The following is a 20,427-nucleotide window of genomic DNA, read 5'->3' on the forward strand; positions in this document are numbered from 1 at the left end:
ATATATTATATACTTCATATAAACTGTCATATTGACCCCTTTTTTACGGCTAGAAGCTTCAAGATTCATCAAATTTCATCAAATAGTTACGTTTACGTCATATATTTTTGAAATACGTGATTCGTAGCCATAGTTTTTACATGCAGACCACAAAAAACGTGAAGCTTTGCATCCTCACACAGATTACCTACCTATTTTTATACCTTTCATGAAAATGAAATGGTATATTAATTTCGTCACGAAACCGAAAATTGTAAGTCCTTAAAGGAAAATAGATAGACCCACCATTAAGTATACCGAAATAATCAGGTTGAAGAGCTGAGTTGTTTTAGCCATGTCCGTCTGTCCGTCTGTCCGTCTGTCTGTTTGTATGCAAACTAGTCCCTCAATTTTTGAGATATCTTGATAAAATTTGGTGAGCAGGTGTATTTGGGTGTCCGATTAGACATTTGTCGGAACCGACCGGATAGGACCACTATAGCATATATCCTCCATACGACCGATTTTTCAGAAAAAAAGGATTTTTGTAATATCTTACCCAATTTAACAGATTGAAGCTTCAAACTTCACCATATACTTTCGTATATTGAACATATTGTTGCCTGAAAAAATTTATGAGATCGGTCGTATATATAGTATATATCCCCCACAACCGATTGTTCAGATAAGGAACTTTTCGTAATTACTGCCCTATTTTAAGAGCTAGAGGCTTCAAATTTCAGCGAATGCTTACGTATATAGCATATATTGTTGTCTGAAAAAATCATAAAGATCGGTGGTATATATAGTATATATATGGTGGTATATATAGCATATATATATAGTATATATATATATATATATATTTTCGCAAATTTTAGCCCCATTTTAATAGCTAGAAGCTTCAAATTTCACCGAATATTTACTTATATAGCATATATTGTTGTCTGAAAAAATCATAGAGATCGGTTGTATATATAGTATATATCTCATACAACCGATTGTTCAGATAAGAAACTTTTCGCAATTTCTACCCCATTTTAACAGCTATAAGCTTCCAATTTCACCGATTGCTTACGTATATAGCATATATTGTTGTCTGAAAAAATCATAGAGATCGGTTGTATATATAGTATATATCTCATACAACCGATTGTTCAGATAAGAAACTTTTCGCAATTTCTACCCCATTTTAACAGCTATAAGCTTCAAATTTCACTGATTGCTTACGTATATAGCATATATTGTTGTCTCAAAAAATCATAGAGATCGGTTCTATATATAGTATATATCTCATACAACCGATTGTTCAGATAAGAAACTTTTCGCAATTTCTACCCCATTTTAACAGCTAGAAACTTCAAATTTCAACAACTGCTTACGTGTATAGCATATATTGATGTCTGAAAAAATCATTGAGATCGGTGGTACACATAGTATATATCTCATACAACCGATTGTTCAGATAAGAAACTTTGCGCAATTTCTGCCCCATTTTAACAGTTAGAAGCTTCAAATTTCACAAAATGCTTACGTATATAGCATATATTGTTGTCTGAAAAAATCATAGAGATCGGTCGTATATATATTATATACTTCATATAAACTGTCATTTTGACCCCTTTTTTACGGCTAGAATCTTCAAAATTCATCAAATTTGATCAAATAGTTACGTTTTCGTCATATATTTTTGAAATACGTGATTCGTAGTCATAGTTTTTACACGCAGACCACAAAAAACCTGAAACTTTGCATCCTCACACAAAGTACCTACCCGTTGTTTATTTTATATTTATCTTAAAAATCGTTAAGGTATGTAGATCTGTTCACTATATATTTCTTATCTTATACATCCGATTATTCGGAGATTACGAACGGGATAAGATTATTGTGCAGCCCCATTCATGAAAGGTATGAAGTCTTCGGCACAGCCGAAGACAGTCCCGTTCTTACTTGTTTATTTTATATTTATCTTAAAAATCGTTTAGATATGTTCAAATTTCACCAAATGCTTACGTGTATAGCATATATTGTTGTCTGAGAAAATCATAGATACCGGTGGTATATATAGTATATATCCCATACAACCGATTGTTCAGATAAGAAACTTTGCGCAATTTCTTCCCCATTTTAACAGTTATAAGCTTCAAATTTCACCGATTGCTTACGTATATAGTATGTATTGTTGTGTCAAAAAATCATAGAGATCGGTGATATATATAATATATATATGATGGTATATATAGTATATATATATAGTATATATATATTTTTTTTACGATTTCGGCCCCATTTTAACAGCTAGAAACTTCAAATTTCAACAACTGCTTACGTGTATAGCATATATTGATGTCTGAAAAAATCATTGAGATCGGTGGTACACATAGTATATATCTCATACAACCGATTGTTCAGATAAGAAACTTTGCGCAATTTCTGCCCCATTTTAACAGTTAGAAGCTTCAAATTTCACAAAATGCTTACGTATATAGCATATATTGTTGTCTGAAAAAATCATAGAGATCGGTCGTATATATATTATATACTTCATATAAACTGTCATTTTGACCCCTTTTTTACGGCTAGAATCTTCAAAATTCATCAAATTTGATCAAATAGTTACGTTTTCGTCATATATTTTTGAAATACGTGATTCGTAGTCATAGTTTTTACACGCAGACCACAAAAAACCTGAAACTTTGCATCCTCACACAAAGTACCTACCCGTTGTTTATTTTATATTTATCTTAAAAATCGTTAAGGTATGTAGATCTGTTCACTATATATTTCTTATCTTATACATCCGATTATTCGGAGATTACGAACGGGATAAGATTATTGTTCAGCCCCATTCATGAAAGGTATGAAGTCTTCGGCACAGCCGAAGACAGTCCCGTTCTTACTTGTTTATTTTATATTTATCTTAAAAATCATTTAGGTATGTACATGTGTTCACTATATATTTCTTATTTTATACATCCGATTATTTAGAGATTACGAATGGGATAAGATTATTGTTCAGCCAGATTCATGAAAGGTATGAAGTCTTCGTCACAGCCAAGGCAGTCCCGTCCTTACTTGTTTTTTAACTTCGTTATGGTTCCTTAATGATTGATTTCAGTTATTATTCCATGAAAAAGCATTTTCCTGAAATTTCCTTCATGTGCTATGAATCGATTTCTTAACAGCAAGTATTATATGTAAAGTCAATATATAAATAGTAAGTGAGCTTTCTTTTATCGTATTTGCTTTTAGGTAAATATTCCGCTTGTAGTACTTCTCTCCCATTATAATAACTTGAGGTTCACTTATTGAATAGTGAACATCTTTTCTTGTATTTTTATTGTTTTTATCAACTTAGGAAACCTTTCTTAAAACCTATGCCGATGACCTGGCAGTTCTGTTCAGCGGTATATTTCTGCATACACTGACGGAGGTTTTTAAGGGTTATCTGGGTGTCTTGAGAGTTATTTTGTCAGGATTGTACTACTGTCGAAAGGGCAATTGGCAAACACTTGGGACTATCTCCAAGGGTAGTACATTGGCTTTACGATGTGGTGGGCAAGCCGATTCTCTTCTATGATATTCTGGTCTGGTATTAGACACTTATTCCACGGTCTTTTGAAATGTCGGCTTTTGTTTTGAAATGTTGACCCGTTTCTGCTTTTATTAGTCGGTTAGCATTATCGTCCCCCAAAAAGCTCTCATATGCGATCTCTGTATCCTGACATGTATGCCGACCAGCCAATTGAAATTCTAAATTTTTTTTATTAGTGAGGGACGTGGTTAGGAGTTTTTCACGAGTACGTTGTCGTTGTCAATGTTTTTCCTAGCTTAATATCATTGGTTCATCTTGAAACAGTTGAATTTAGGAAGAAAAGTTTTTGGTAGTTTTTTCAAGCAAAGGTACTTGATAGCAGCTGTAGGTTTTTCCTCCATTTTCATGCTCACTCCTTGGCAGTTCGTATTCAAATGATATAGCTCTCGGAAATCATGGCATACTTAGTAGAGGTTTACGCCGATCACTTTATCGGCGGCGGTATGGGCGGCACGCCGGCGTAAGCCGGTGTTCTTACTTTAGGCTTAATTTTTCTATTTAAAAAAAATAATATTTAGGAAAAGTTTTGTTTGTATGTATTTAAGGAAATCAACGTGTTGGCCATTTCGGAAAGATACGATAGCTCCTTGCGGAGGGATTGTCCCTCGTTCGCTTATTCCAGAGCGGCTTCGAACCTAACCCCGGTCTTTGGAGTTGGTACTGCTGCGTCTGCTGAAAAGAAATAGAGATACATACAATAGTCGCACTTTTGTCTGTATATCTCGTGCAAAGCGTAGTTTCACCTAGGGTTAACTCCTAATAATGGTCGCGAAAACAATTTCTCTACATCATTTGTGGCTCCTTGGCGGTCACGCACAAAGGCGACTTGCGGTTGCTATTAATACAATTCCCGATCTGCGAACAGTAGCAATCCCGACCACCAGTCGCTACCACTCACACCATATGCCAGCACAGAAGCTATAGGACTACGACTTCGAACTCATACCTTCGTCGACGTCACTTTCCTAGAAGCTATAGGTGTAGCACCGAAGACTTTCCAACGGATGCTTTTGTCGCGGTATGCTGCCGAGCTACACCAGAGAAACACCTTGAAACTTTAGGGAGTGACTATTCGGCCAAAGATGCCGCCCTCGAAATCATAAGCAGTCTAAGTGGGTGTCATTGCGTAATGGGTGAAAATCGTATAATCTTCAGCGCATCTAAATTTTTAAAATGTAGACCAAAGTTTGCAGACGTTTGTGTTCGCAACATTGATTTCAATAGTCTTTGTTAATTCAAAACGATATTTTAGAATGAAAGTCGACTGATTTTAAGTTGAAAGATGTTAACTGCAGTTTTCCGGCCTTATGATATAAGAGATCATTGTACATGACCGCGTAGCTTCAGTTTTCAGACTAGTTCGACTGTCGACTACATCTTGGGAAAGCTTTTGCTTCACCACTTTGGGGAGTGGTGGTGATATTAAACTTGACGTGTGTGGGTGTGTGGGTGTGTAGGTGATATTTAAACCTGGTTGCTAGGCTATAATCATTGTGATTCACTCCAAGGGACTAGTTTTGGATAGGGCCGCCAACTTTAGAAAATCTCAAACCGTGAGACTTGGGTGTTGAACAAGGAAGTGTGAAAATCAAAATTAAAATTTCAGACGCTATTGTATAGTTTTCCAAATAGACATAAGATGTTTGAATGTAAGCCCAAGTGATTTTTCAAACCCTTTTCATACGTACATATATCTTCAACTTAAGTTTAATGTGAGAATCGTTTCAAAGAAGTGTTTATGCCCCTAGAACCTACTAAACGATTTTGCATCACTGATTTCTCTTATTCTTGGGCCATTTTATTTGAAGTCATTTTTCATTATTAATTTTTTGAAAAAAAAAAAAAAAAATGCAAAGTGAGCATATAAATTTATTATATAACTTTTCTTTTAGTGCTTTGTTTTAATAACTTGATGAATTCGGTGATGCGAAACCTGTATTAAGCTGGCATTGAAAGCGCCTGTTCTCTCAAATAACTTTTGAACGGTTAGAAAGTGTTAAACTTCGTAATTGGATTTTTATAACTGGCAGTGATGCGCATCCTTTGATACCCCTTTCGACCATATCGGACCAATTTTCGAGATGAAAAATAAATGGTAGGTGAGTAGGAAACATATTGGCGCGCCGGACGCCGCCGCTGCGCCGATATTTTTGACATTCGGCGGCGGCGTGAGAAAAACGACTAAAATCGGCGGCGGCGGCGGCGTTTATCGGCGGCGTATATCTCTAATACTAAGCTATATTTTTTCTCAATTTAGTACCTATGATACTGTAACGAATTTACTGTAAATCCTCTTATTTGCCCTTTTGCTAAGTCGCACTAAACTGTTGAATAAATAACTCCAATATGGAATAATGGAAAAATTGCCTTTATTAAAGTACTTCACAATAACACTTATATTTTGAAACTAGCTGGCTTAATAACCAAACTGACTGATAGCTTAAATGAAACTCTACTATTGTCTGACAGATTGCGTGCTTAATCAAAAACTGATTATAGCGCCTCTACCGCTGGTGCTTTTATACTGTGTGATTTCCTCGTGGCATTATCTAGGCGCTTCCAGAATTTACTTAGTTACCGCCATATAATTATAACTACAGATGCACGTATATAGTTCCCATATGCGTGTATTTATGAGCGACACTGCAACAATTACAATTGCATACTTTTGGGAGCATCTCAGATAAGATATCTGCATGTGTCTGTGCATCTCTTCTCTGCTGAGTGTACGTACATATGTGTAGACATAATGTTTTATTCGTTTATGTAGATACAAGTGACTTTCTGCTTTATTGTTGTCCTGACTTCATTTACTTAGCATCAGACTAGGGATGTGAGTATTACTTAGTGTCACTCATATTAGTCACAATACGATATCTAGGCATTTAGATACTAATTTGATTTTTTTTTACAGTAGAACTAACGGATTATCTTAACATTTGGATAATCCCTCGAAGTAAAGATAAAGCATATAATAAATACTCAATAAAAAAATTTAGTTTTCTCGTTAACCTGCATACATAAATATTTCTGTGGTCTATGTGTATGTCACTGAACTGCTTCCAAAACTGGAATGATTTTGATGAAATGTTTTGTTTGGGTTCAAGTTGATTTGAGAATGGCTTAAAACGGCAAAGTGGTTTTTTTAAACCTGGTTGCTTTTGAGATCTGGCACTTTTTCAGAGCCGAATACTTCTGGAACCGGGTACTTTCGAAAACCGGGTATCCGGCGAATTCATATCGCTTCCGGGTACTTTTTTAAAACTAATTCATTTTTGGATCTAGGTACTTTCTTAAAACCGAATACATATCAGGTCTGGGTACTTTTTCAGAAACGAGTACTTTTCGCATATGAATTTCTTTTTTTAAAATCGGATAATTTTTCGAATCAGGGCAATTTTTAGAACCGAGTATTTTCTTTCTTAAAACCAGGTACTGTTTTGGATCAAAGTACCTTTTTACAGTCGGGTACTTTTTTAAAAGAACTTTCAATATAATCACACTGGGAGGACGTGCGAGGTCTGTAGAGATTGTTGTTTTTTTTCTTAGTTTCATATATCCGGTACTAGAGCTCGAACCTAAGATCTTTCCCATGAATACACGAAAGGTTGAGTAGAGTGACGATTTGATTCACTAACTATCAGGACTTTAAATTACGTATACCAACTTAACTCGTCCTCAAGACCATTGCATTGCATTTACTTTAACATAATGAATTTTGCATTATTTTACTGTCTGGTCGTTTCCCCTCATTTGTAGCAAATCGTCTGTTTTACAAAGGACATCTTAAGTTGCGCAAATTCTCTATATTTGATGCTATTTGAGCTTCTTTAATACCATAAAAACCTTGAGACATTTGCCACCGTCTGCCAGGAAGTCAAGCATATCCTATAAAAGCAAAAAGACGCTTTTGTTTGATAATTGAAATGATGCGCCGCCTGTAGCGTAAATAAATTGGTTTACAACGAATCTAGAATTCAGGAATATTAATTCTTACGGCAAATTTATTTCAACTAAAAACAATGAATTAAAAAAAAAAATAAGAATTAAATTTGTTTGTAGCTTTAAGACATTGGACGATCTTGTCAAACCAAATTATGTTTCGAAAAATAATGTGTATGCTATTTTGATGTTACTTGAACCTGGGACTTTTGGTATGACAGGACAGCACACGACCTATTGACCTACCACTCAATTAAAACTCCGACTAGAATTGATCGAGCAGCTAAACATTTTTATTTGCGCAATAAAAGAGATAGTTGAAAAATTAGCATATTACTACGAAAAAGTCTTAATTGCTCAATTAATTCGCTGGTGTGAACATATTTCATAGCAATCTCTTAACTCAAGTTGAATTATTTTCTTTTTTCATCCGTTTTAATTTAAAACTTGCAAATAATGTCATACATTTTTGATCTATAATGGTGCGCTCACTTCTATTGCTTAAGAAAGCAGTTTCTATTAATTTTGCTCTTTAAAGGTTCCCATAATCCAAATTATGGTTCGGTACCAACTTAAAAATGTCTTATAGTGTACGCAGGGGACTATGATAATTCTAGTTATTTTATCGATATAATGTTTTGTTAGATCACCTTTATATAAATGTACCAAAAGTAAACAGCATTTCTCTCCAAAATGATAAAAAGTTTTAATAAATTCTATAGCAAGACAATTGAAACATTGATATGCGTCCGTACAATCTCATTATTCAAGAAAAAAAATCGGTTGATATTTAGTCCATTTATATAAAGGTGGTCTTGTGCAAAATGTTTGTTTTTTTATACTAAATTTTTTTTTATTTTAGATAGTCTGGAGCTTAATTAAAATGATTTATTTAAAAAAAAATGTATGACACTTCCTTTATACAAATGGACCTTAACGCAAATTATAACAGTTGTTTGAAAAAATAGCTAGTTTTTATGAATTTTGTTTTAAGTGTACTTAAACTTCGATATGCATCAAGGTAATCCCGAAGATTTTCCGCAATTTTCGGTCTATTTATCTAAAGGTAGGCTTATAAAATATTTAAATTTTCTTTGAATGAATACTTTTTTATTTAAAAGAAATGAAGATTATCCAATCGACTTTATTAAATTAAATCATTTATTATTTATTTAATAATTTGGGAAAAATTTAAAGAACGTGACATCAGGACGGACAAGGCGACAGCTGTTCCGATTATACCTTGTAAATCTCTTCAAAGCCTTACAAGGTATAATCGAAACAGCTGTCGCCTTGTCCGTCCTGATGTCAAGTTGTTTAAATTTTTCCCAAATTATTAAATAAATTATTTCACCCCTTTTAACCGCTTATCTGTTGACAAAGCTTTCGACCCCTGCAGCTAAAAACGGAATTTAAAATTTATTTGCTACAAGGGGGAAATTACTAAAAGAACAAAAACGTATCAGCAAATAAATTAAGGAAATGAGGCAAGACAAAAAGCGTTTTTGATGAGCCCCCGAGCAACGTTTTCTATTAACACCACCCCTTCACCCCTCCAGCCAACACACCAGAACCCCATTAACATGACCCTTAAAAGCACAAACGTTACAACAATAACAATTAAAACAAAATTAGACCATCCAATTTCATAATGTCGAAGTGTCGCCGCGTCGCCAATGTCGCTCTCAGCACATTGATTGTCATTGTGACGTCAGCAGTGCACCATAGTCTATGTTAAGTCGAAGGTGATGACTACACACGCTCGCTACCATGACCGAGAACATGGAAAGTATACCGCAGCAACAAATTCTTGAATTCTTTCGCTTATGGAAAATATTGGAAAATGTTGATCCACAGCTGACTGCATTCACACACGCAGCAGTTGGTCAGTAAAAGTGAAAATCAATCGGGCGCAGATAAATTAATTAAATTTCCAGCACAGCTGTTTCGATGGTATAATAAACTGGAGAAAATACTGCTTTGGACAGGGCAGAATAATTTATATTTAGATTTTCTAACTTTGGATCTTTTTCTAAGGTGACACACACGCTCACTATGATTTGCTATGGGCTTCAGATTCTGATTAAAATTTAACTCTAATAAGCCATACACCTTGATTATTTCCAAAAAACTGTGGACGTCGCAGATGCGTTTCTTTTGTCCATACTGTTTATACAAGTAAGTAGTTATATACTCACTCGGGATGAGTAGGTATCTGCCGAATGATAATATATAAGCCCTAGAGAGGACTGACGTGTGGTGTTTGGAAATGAGCTGACGCGACATATCCAGTAACGTGCGCGTGAGCTGAAATTATTTGTATGAACAATGTTTTCCAGAGTTTTGCTTGTTAAACTTTAATTGGCATTATTTATTTAAGGCAAAAAAAAAGAAATTCCATGAATGATTGGTGTGAAGAAAGACTAACTACGTGTAAATATAAGTTGTCGATTCAGTTGGGGCGATATTCAATTCTGGGAAAATTAATTAAATCGCCCTTACACATAGTTTCCTTTATTTTGCTTAGATGAGGATCTTTCGAGCATGGACGATGCCTTTAACATAAGGTAGAGTGCACAATTCAGTGCACTGGCTCATTAAGATGATTTCTTATCACCTCAGGCACCCTTTTCTTCTAATCTACTATTTTAATCACAATCTTAATCTCTCTTCTTTTCCATCTCCACCTTCATCTTTATCCTATCTCGAATTCGATCCAAAGATCAACGTCTCCACCTATAAGATCTTCTTTCTGACATTCCACGTTCCATTTCAGGATCTCTTCATGACTATTATTGTTTCGAACTAATTTCGGGATTGTTTAAATGACATAAACTAAGAACATTTTTATGTCGTTTGTTTCCTTAGCCATTTAGTGCGCTTGTAATTCTCAACTGATTAGCGAAATATCCTAAAGATACAGTTTAAAATTTTTATCCGAAATCGGGGTGTTTCATAGCAAAATAAGTTGGCTCAAAGCGAAGCCAATACCTTAGAGCGGAAGTGCTCGCCCCCAATAAATATGTACAAGCTGCAAAAGCGAGGGTTTCATAGCGAAATGTGGAAGCTTTTCCCTCCGAGCGCAAGTGCCCGCCCCCAATTGAATACATAACAAGTTGTAACAGGTGCTTAGTATCCTATGTTGTTCTAAAAGAACAAATAAATAACATAAACATATCAAATAACATACAGTCCACTAAAATAACAAATAATAAAATTATAAAAAAACAAGTAAGGAAGGTTTAGTTCGGGTGTAACCGAACATTACATACTCAGTTGAGAGCTATGGTGGCAACATAAGGGAAAATAATCATGTAGGAAAATTAACCGAGGGTAAGCCTGGAATGTGTTTGTATAACATGTGTATAAAATGAAAGGTGTTAATGAGTATTTTAAAAGGGAGTGGGCCTTAGTTCTATAGGTGGACGCCAGGGGGTGACTTTAGAATATGTTTGTACAATATGGGTATCAAATTAAAGGTATTAATAAGGCTTTTAAAAGGGAGTGGTGGTAGTTGTATATGTGAAGGCGTTTTCCAGATATCGAACAAAATGTGGACCAGGGTGACCCAGAACATCATCTGTTAGATACCGCTAATTTATTTATATATATAATACCACGAACAGTATTCCTGCCAAGATTTCAACGGTTTTTTATTTCGCCCTGCAGAACTTTTTCATTTCATTCTACTTAATATGGTAGGTGTCACACCCATTTTACAAAGTTTTTTTCTAAAGTTATATTTTGCGTCAATAAACTAATCCAAATACCGTGTTTCATCCCTTTTTTCGTATTTGGTATAGAATTATGGCATTTTTTTGTTTTTCGTAATTTTCGATATCGAAAAAGTGGGCGTGGTCACAGTTCGATTTCGGCCATTTTTTATACCAATACAAAGTGAGTTCAGATAAGTACGTGAACTGAGTTTAGTACAGATATATCGATTTTTGCTCAAGCTATCGTGTTAACGGCCGAGCGGAAGGACAGACGGCCGACTGTGTATAAAAACTGGGCGTGGCTTTAACCGATTTCGCCCTTTTTCACAGAAATAAGTTATCGTCCCAGAATCTAAGGCCCTACCAAATTTCATAAGGATTGGTAAATTTTTGTTCGAATTATGGCATTAAAAGTATCCTAGACAAATAAATGAAAAACGGCGGAGCCACGCCCATTTTGAAATTTTCTTTTAATTTTGCATTTTGTTGCACTGGAGTTGAATGTTAACATAATTTACTTATATACTGTAAAGATGTTAAATTTTTTGTTAAAATTTGACTTAAAAAAAAAATTTTGCTAATTTTTATTAGGCATACATATAGTAATAGGAATAACGTTCCTGCCAAATTTCATCATGATATCTTCAAGGACTGCCAAATTACAGCTTGCAAAACTTTTAAATTACCTTCTTTTAAAAGTGGGCGGTGCCACGCCCATTGTCCAAAATTTTACTAATTTTCTATTCTGCGTCATAAGTTCAACTCATCTACCAAGTTTCATCGCTTTATTCGTGTTTGGTTATGAATTATCGCACTTTTTCGGTTTTTCGTAATTTTCGATATCGAAAAAGTGGGCGTGGTTATAGTCCGATATTGTTCATTTTAAATAGCGATCTGAGATGAGTGCTCAGGAACCTACGTATCAAATTTCATCAAGATACCTCAAAATTTACTCAAGTTATCGTGTTAACGGGCGGAGGAACAGACGGACATGGCTCAGTCAAATTTTTTTTCGATCCTGATGATTTTGATATATGGAAGTCTATATCTATCTCGATTCCTTTATACCTGTACAAACAACCGTTATCCAATCAAAGTTAATATACTCTGTGAGCTCTGCTCAATTGAGTATAAAAACTATTCGCCCTCTGAATCACTAAAGCTTAAATACGGATAATTGCAAGATCTCTTTCGGACTATTTTTTTTCAGGATCACTTCGGGACTATTTTAGGTATAATTTTGGGACCATTTTGAAACCATTATAGGAATGTTACAGAATCACTTGGGGATTATTTTAGGTATAATTTCAGCACAAATTGTGGAGACTCTTTAGAAACCATTTAAGGTTGTTATAGAGTCCGTTTAAGGACTATTGGAACAAACTTAGAATCAGTACGGGATTATTTAGTTCTGGATCACTTCGAGACTATTACAGAATGATTTCAGGATAGCTTCGGGATTATTAACAAAATTATTTCGAGACTATTTTGGAACCAATTTGCAACAATTGCAGGATCACTTCGGGATTACTTTCATAATAATTTCGCGACTATTCCGAAACTAATTAAGAACTGTTACAGAATCACTTCACGCTCATTTTAGATATCATTTCTAGGCTATTTCGAAATCATTTTAGGACTGTTTTGGAATGACTTTGGGATTATTTTCGAAGTCATTTCGTTATTCGATTTCCCCAGCCCGGATTGCACCCGCGACAACCGTATATCCACAAGTCAAAGTTTCATAAAAATCCATCTGGTAAATTTGGAGATTAGATAGATTCCGATAGTCAGATAGAACAAAGATCTAAAAATGGGTCTATCACACTTTCATTAATTTTTTTGGAGAAAGCTTCGCTGTACAGATAGGACTTTTCTGGAGTTTTATTGTGGTATGGAAAGAACCATAGATTGCTTTAAAGGGTCTTCAACCGCATTGAGTTCGTTAGGTCAATAATATTTATTTATTTATAGAATTCACAGATTTTTCTTATCAGAATATTCATTCATGAAACATAAAAGTGAAGCTGTCTGCTGATACCGATATGTTTACTACACATAAATTATGTATATACAAACATATGTACTCACGTACATATGCATAGTTGTATTTTTGCAAAATATTGTTATTCTGCTTTCATACGCAGTGTAGCACGCATGACACCAAAAGTTGATATGTTTGTAAATATGTATGTATGTGTAATACAACACTACAAAAAACGTGTTATTAATCCCTAAAAAGATTGGTCTCCGATTAATCTCTTTTGTTTACATTTAGGCATAATTGATCCCCTTTAGTCCCTTTAGGATACTGTTGGGATTAGTCCGTTCGAAATCAATTTAGTCCATTTTAAGAAAATGGCAACGAAAAATGGAGCAGTTCCACGCGTACAAAGATATCAAAACTGATTAAGTCGCATACTCCATTGCGACTCATCCTGGATTCATATTAGACTAATCGCATTTTTGGCAGGGAGGTAAGTACTCAATGCAAAAATAGTCGATAACAGCAGTAGACACATAAAATTGCATTCAGCATCTGTAAAAAATTTTTTAGCTACTTAAACAAAATTCTCTACCTTATTGTTGTATTTGATTTTCGCTCCGTTCATATTAAGCTGTCTATTATCTGTGAGTATACTAACCTACGGTCGTCATAGATTTAAACAAATTAGAAGATGCGACGACTGAAACCTTACCTACATACATATATCACTCTCAAGTGATAAAAATAATTATGTGTATGTACGCTAGTTCTATTAAAAAAACATATCCATATAGGAACAAGAGTTGCAAGAATTTTCAAAATGTGTATAGAGTAAGCAAATACTCATATAATTTTGCCACAACGACTCAAAAGTCACAGTGAATCGCAGCGACAACTTTGAATAAATCGGCGTGATTCATTATGACGTCATCTAGGTCTCGTTCGTTCACTAATACTAGTAATCGCAGTCCCAATCACAAAATTACAGATTTATTAGCACTACCGTTGGCTGTAACGTTTGAATCAATGAATCCGTGATTTGTGCTTGTATATACTATGATTTATATATGTATCACAGTAAGTTGAGAGAGCATTGGAGAGGGCATTGGTATGGTCGCTTGAAATGGAAAAAATGTCTGTACTTCTCATTTTATCACCACGACTGAAATATCTTAGTAGGTCACAACTTCATATTCGAAAAAATAGCCATGTGTTAATTGTATACGTAGTCACGGCTCTCGTCACTGAGATAGTTCCTGCGCAGTAGCTGTGATCATATGGTAATCATACACACACATATCAAAGGGCACAGTTAATCCCTATGTTTCGAAATGGAAAATAAGAGTGGCATCTGCAATTCTAAACTAACTTGTACAAAAATACCAGTGACTCTTCGTCGTAAGTCATACGAACCTATCGGATACGGATGAACTAATGAGCATATGATTCGTACAGCAATTAAGTAGCCCTTGATGCATACCGATAAATGACCTTCGAAGCTCACTCTCGGAGTTCAATATTCGATATTCGTAGTAAAGAAAAGCACATCTTCCAGGAAGATGTTCCTGGGATTACACTCCCTTCCGTATGTAGAAGAAAATCTCAACGAGGTCCTCAGTTTCTCACAAACACGTGAGTTAAGACACGCACTGCCGGTTTGCGCACGTGCGCATGTGATACGTGATTGATGTCACCTCATTACCAATGAAAGAAATTTAACAAGATTCTAAAACATTTTTCGGCTCTCAGCAAGTCACATATACGAGAAGTAATAACTCCACTTCTTGACATGTGAATTCAGAGAGAGGTAATTATTTTCCAGCAGCAGTGATATGTAGTTTACAATTAAGCATCAAATATAGTTCGACTACAAGGCAATAATCTCGCATAGCACATCATCCAATTAGGTTGGGTCGAGATTAAGAAAAGGCGAAAGGTGCACATGATCGACCAAAAAAGGCAGGCGTGGACCCAAGCTTGGGGCTACAAAGTGTCGAAGATCATATGTAGGTCTTACAGCTTTAGGCTAACAAGGTTACTTCTATCCTTAAAACGGGAGGACTGTATACTCATGACGCGTATTCTGACTGGCGTCACATACCTTTAAATTAAGCTTGGTCAGTTTATAGCAGATGTAGAAAGTGCGGGTTGGTGCCCTGCGCTTTCCAGGCTAAAACTCCAGCTTTTAGGAGTGATACAGCTGTCAGATCTAGAAGCAGCGAGTGACATGGGTTCCAGAAAACTTCTAGTATTAGCCAAAGGACAGAATTATTTTAAAACACATGTCCTGGTTTTTGATAGGGTTTTACAATTTAGTCCTTAAAAAACCTTCTAGTGGAACTAAGGACTCATTCAATCTATGTGATGTCCTCGTGGGCCGGCCAGTTAATCCCAACCTTAACATTGTATCAACATTAACACTGAGGCAAATCCACTGCAGACCTGCAGATCAAAAATAGCGGATTGATGCGATCGCATGCCAGTATGCAAAAAACCAACTGCTGTAAAGCTTATAACTCAGAAACACATATGAGCAAGCATCACTGTGCTAAGTTTTTTAACGATCTGAGATTTAAACCGAACTTCTTCTCCCATTTGTCAATTGCCATGAGCTATCGCTAAAAAGCATTGCAAGGCAGAAAATCCCTCGGAATGTTTGTCACTCCGCTGCCGGGGGCCAGTATGGCGTAAACAAGCGTTTATTATCTACCTACTGATTGTGATGGATGGTTTCTTTTACCTTTATATTAGTAGAGCTGTAACTTAAGATATAGGATCCATTTGCCGTTTTGACTCAAAGTCTTGGCGAAGCCTTGAACAACCGCTACCCAAATTGGAATTTAAAGTTCGTATTTCACTGTCGCTTTCATTTTTCGTCCCAATCCCACTAGTTTTTTGTTTTTTTTTTTAAGAAAAATTTTGAGATTTGGAAAAACATAGGATAAGTTTAACTGGCCGGTTAACAAACACCTCACATAGATTACTTGTGTGCATGGTGTTACCTGAATTTGTTTCTCGAACAAACGAAAATGCACCAATTAGGTAGGAGGGCTTATGTTATAATATAACTCCGCCCTGTTGGCAAATACTAGAATTCTTCTAGAACCTATTCAAAATTGCAAAACGGACAGCGGGTCATACTGAGTGGGTAAAGGAATCTGCCTTTAGACTAGTATAAAGTACGAATGTTGGAGATTTCGACTTCAATACTCAGCTCCCGAGAAGCTAGCTGATGAAGAAGTGAAATTCAGAAACATGTCCTCGTACATTTCGCCGTTTGGAAACTTTACAATTTTCTCTAATATCAATAAAAAAAATTGTTTTGTTGAATAATTTGGGAAACATTTAAACAACGTAACATCAGGACGGACAAGGCGACAGCTGTTTCGATTATACCTTTTAAATCTCTTCAAAGCCTTTTCTCCCGGGAGTGGGATTTGAACCCGCACTCCTACGATGGTTGAAGTGTTACAAACGCATTCAGCCACGTCATGCCTTAGTTGTTATAAACCTTATCCCAATTGCCTTCTTTGCATATTTTCTTTATTCATAGTCCATACTTCGTATGGCATCATATGGTAAAGTTATGCGTTGGTAAGGCGGTTTCAGAGAAACTTGGTGTTGTTGCTTTGTTCTATTTATAGTATATATATATGTATGAAAACATTTATTTGAAGCAATTTTTAATTTATAATTTATTAAATAATTTGGGAAAAATTTAAACAACGTGATATCAGGAGCCATGCCCGTCCGTCCGCCCTGATGTCGCGTTGTTTAAATTTTTCCCAGATTATTAAATAAATTATAAATTAAAAATTGCTTCAAATAAATGTTTTCATACATTTTAAGCAATAAGGGTAATCCCCGCTTAAAAACTTATAAAAATTATTTTGTTTTTATCAATTCTATGTGAATTGTGGCAGCCGCCGTGGTGGGTTGGTAGCGTGCTCCGCCTACCACATCGAAGATCCTGGGTTCACGCCCCGGGCAAAGCAACATAAAAATTGTATAAACATGTTTTTTTAGTAAGAAGAAAGTTTTTCTAAGCGGGTTCGACCCTCGCAAGTGATTTGGCAAGCACTCCGAATATATTTCTGCCATGAAAAGCTTCTCAGTGAAAACTCATCTTTCTTGCAGATGCCGTTCATAGTCGTCATAAAACATGTAGGTCCCGTTCCGCCAATTTGTAGGGAACATTAAAAAAAGATACACGACGCAAATTTGTAGAGAAGCTCAGCCTGAAATGTCTTCGGAGGTTAACGCGCCTTAAATTTATTTATTTTATGTGATGTGCATATTTTAAATCATTTGTAACTTTCATTTGACTATCTATTTTTGTTAAAAACCAAAACAGTTTTATTGTCCAGCAAAAAACAATATTTCAATTTGAGTTTTAGAAGTTTTATTTATTTGTTTTAAAACCAAACAAAAAAAATAATATTATATGGCCTTGTAAGCCTTGATTAAAAACTTCTTTTAAAAAACTTTCGATAACATAGCAGATTCACCAAATGGTCCATTTCGAAACAGAAAATGTTGTCCAATTTAAGATCAACTCAATCTGATATCGATATTTCTATAAGCTAATATTTTAATAAAAATTTTAAAAAATTGTTTATGAAAATATAATTTTGATGCACTTTTCACAGCATTTAGGTATTCAAAATTGAATTTTTCTGCAAAGATATACTTTTCACACAAATACACTTACAAAAATGCACAGCACCATACACAAAATGAAAATAGAGAAATGTTATTGCCAAAACAAGAAATTTTCTCTACTTCATTATTACGTAGACATACATTTGGCTTTACTCGCATTCACTGTTTTGAATTCTTCTAACTTAACGCACAAGCAACTTCTCTACTCCTCACTGGTTAACTTCTTTATGCGCGTACTTGTTAATAATTTTTTTAATTTATATATTTTAAAAGACAAGCATTTCATATGTGCATATATGTATATCCATATCAGGTACATATATATGTATTGTAGGTATGTATATTTAATCACAAGATACAAAAAATCTTTCAAACGCTACGACTCTGCACGTTCCGTTAGATATTTAAGACGGCATTCGTTTTCCACGACAGTTGCAAACTAAATAAATCTCAAGTAGCAGCAATTTTCCTTGTTAAGTGACTGCGATTGTGGCACTGGAGCGAATAACAGCAACAGTAACAGTAGCTCTAACAGTAACACCTCCTGCACAACCACCTCCAATTGCATACAAACATACTTGTAAATACCGACCAGCTGTTATTGCCGAAGTTAAAATTAAAAAAGAAAAAAAAAAGAAAATAGTCAAAAGAAAGAAAGTAAAAACAAACCAAACACAACAAACTTGTTGGCATTTAACATGCGCCATTGAGCGTCGAAAACAGTACTATGGGTCAGCACTCCTTATTTTGTGGACAAAAAAAATCAACACAACAAAAGGAGAAATGGGTATTGACTTCTTCTTATTCCAAGCTAGCTGATGAAGATGTGAAATTCAGAAATGTGTCCTAGTAACCATCACCGTTTCTAAACTTTGTCATTTTTCTCTAACATCAATAACAAAAATAATTGTATAAAGCAACTAGCAGACCCGGCAGACGTTGTTCTGCCCTAAATTTGGTCTATCTGCATACATTTTAATACCCTTTTTCCGTATTAATCTGCCCTCCCCCTTCTACACTTTTTGCTAATCTTCTTATTCACTTCGCCCTCCGTCTTCTCGCTTCATCTTTCACCATCCTCGTCTCATTCTATCTGTTTCTCAGTCTCCTTCTTTCTTTTCTCTTCTCTCAAGTTATTCTCATTCTTCTTCATCCCTTATTGCCAGTCTCAGATTGTGGTATGAATTTTATTCCAGTCCCATTCCGAGTCTCAGTCTCAGTCCCAGTCCTAGCCCTAATACTAGTCCCAGCCCGTCTCTGGTCTACTTCCCGGAAAAAAGCATCGTAAATACTAATATAGGCAAATTTATATACCAAATTTCAGGCAAATTGAATAGGACGTATATAAATAGGTATGTGGGTAATATTAAGTCATGCCTTTATTTTCAGCTTCGCATGCATATTTATCAGTTTTGCCAGGTTGATGCGACTAAATCGAATATCGCAGTGAAAATTACTTTAAAGCTCTCAGCAACAGCTTTCATTTGACCCTGGTCACCAATAGGTATGAAAATTACGCTGTACTAAAGCACTCATCAACAGCTTCAATATGATACCCGTAATGTAAAAACACTGTCTAGCCGTTCACGGGCCAACGTTTTGGCCTATATCTCGCGACCATAGTCACCCAGGGGAATGAAATTTACCCTCTACTAAAGCACTCATCAACAGCTTCCATATATCAAAATCGTCAGTATCGAAAAAAAATTTGATTGAGCCATGTCCGTCCGTCCATCCGTCTGCCCGTTAACATGATAACTTTACCAAATTTGGTACACTAACTTACCTGGACCCAGAATAGATTGGTATTGAAAAAGAACGAAATCGAATGATAACCACGGCCACTTTTTATATATACAACATTTTGGAAAACACAAAAAGCCTAATTATTTAGTAAATAATACACCTAGAATGTGGAAATTTGACAAGTGGACTGATACAAATTTTTACGAATAAGCAATTTTCTATGTTTCGGGAGCCATAACTCGAAGAAAATTTAACGGATCGTAATAACATTGTATACTCAAATTTTCCCTATAGCAGGAAATATTTATAGAATATACGCCCACTTTTATATAAAACATTTTTAGAAGGGTCGTAGACGAAAATAATAAGTTCTATCTTATCGAAAAAGAGTTTTGTATCAATATAATTTTACCTTCTAAATTGAATTATAACATTAAATTGGAAAACACTAAAATTTTTGAAAATGGGTGTGGCACGCCCCTTTTATGACTAAGTATTTTTATATGTTTCGGGAGCTATAACTCGAAGAAAAATTAACATATCGTAATGAAATTTTGTACACATATTTTCCTTATAGCAGAAAATATTTCTAGTAAAAATGGACGGGATCTAGTAAAAATGTTTAAAAGGGCCGTAGACTAGAATAATAAGCTACAACTTAGCAAAAAATAGTTTTGAATCAATGATATTTCACTTATCAAGTTTTATTGTAAGAGGAAATGGGGACATATTTTTTTTTAAATGGGCGGTGCCACGTGTTATGTAGAAAAGTAATTTATCAGAAACGAAATGTACAA

At 35.1% G+C, this 20,427-nt stretch overlaps 1 protein-coding gene across 7 annotated transcripts in view; it reads right to left on the reverse strand.

Annotated features, from left to right (window-relative positions):
- The window catches only part of LOC137241060 (P protein-like), a 408,891-nt gene extending 390,587 nt beyond the window's left edge, over positions 1 to 18,304 (reverse strand). For 5 of the 7 annotated variants that reach the window (XM_067768236.1, XM_067768232.1, XM_067768230.1 and 2 more), the window contains exon 1: positions 17,934 to 18,304. The gene's annotated coding sequence lies outside the window, so the exon portion shown is untranslated. The remainder of the gene's footprint in view (positions 1 to 17,933) is intronic. The other 2 variants (XM_067768235.1, XM_067768234.1) reach the window with 1 other exon arrangement.
- Positions 18,305 to 20,427: the final 2,123 nt, after the last annotated feature.

This window comes from Eurosta solidaginis, chromosome 2 (genome assembly GCF_040869045.1).
Source record: "Eurosta solidaginis isolate ZX-2024a chromosome 2, ASM4086904v1, whole genome shotgun sequence".
NCBI classification, from domain to species: Eukaryota; Metazoa; Arthropoda; class Insecta; order Diptera; family Tephritidae; genus Eurosta; species Eurosta solidaginis.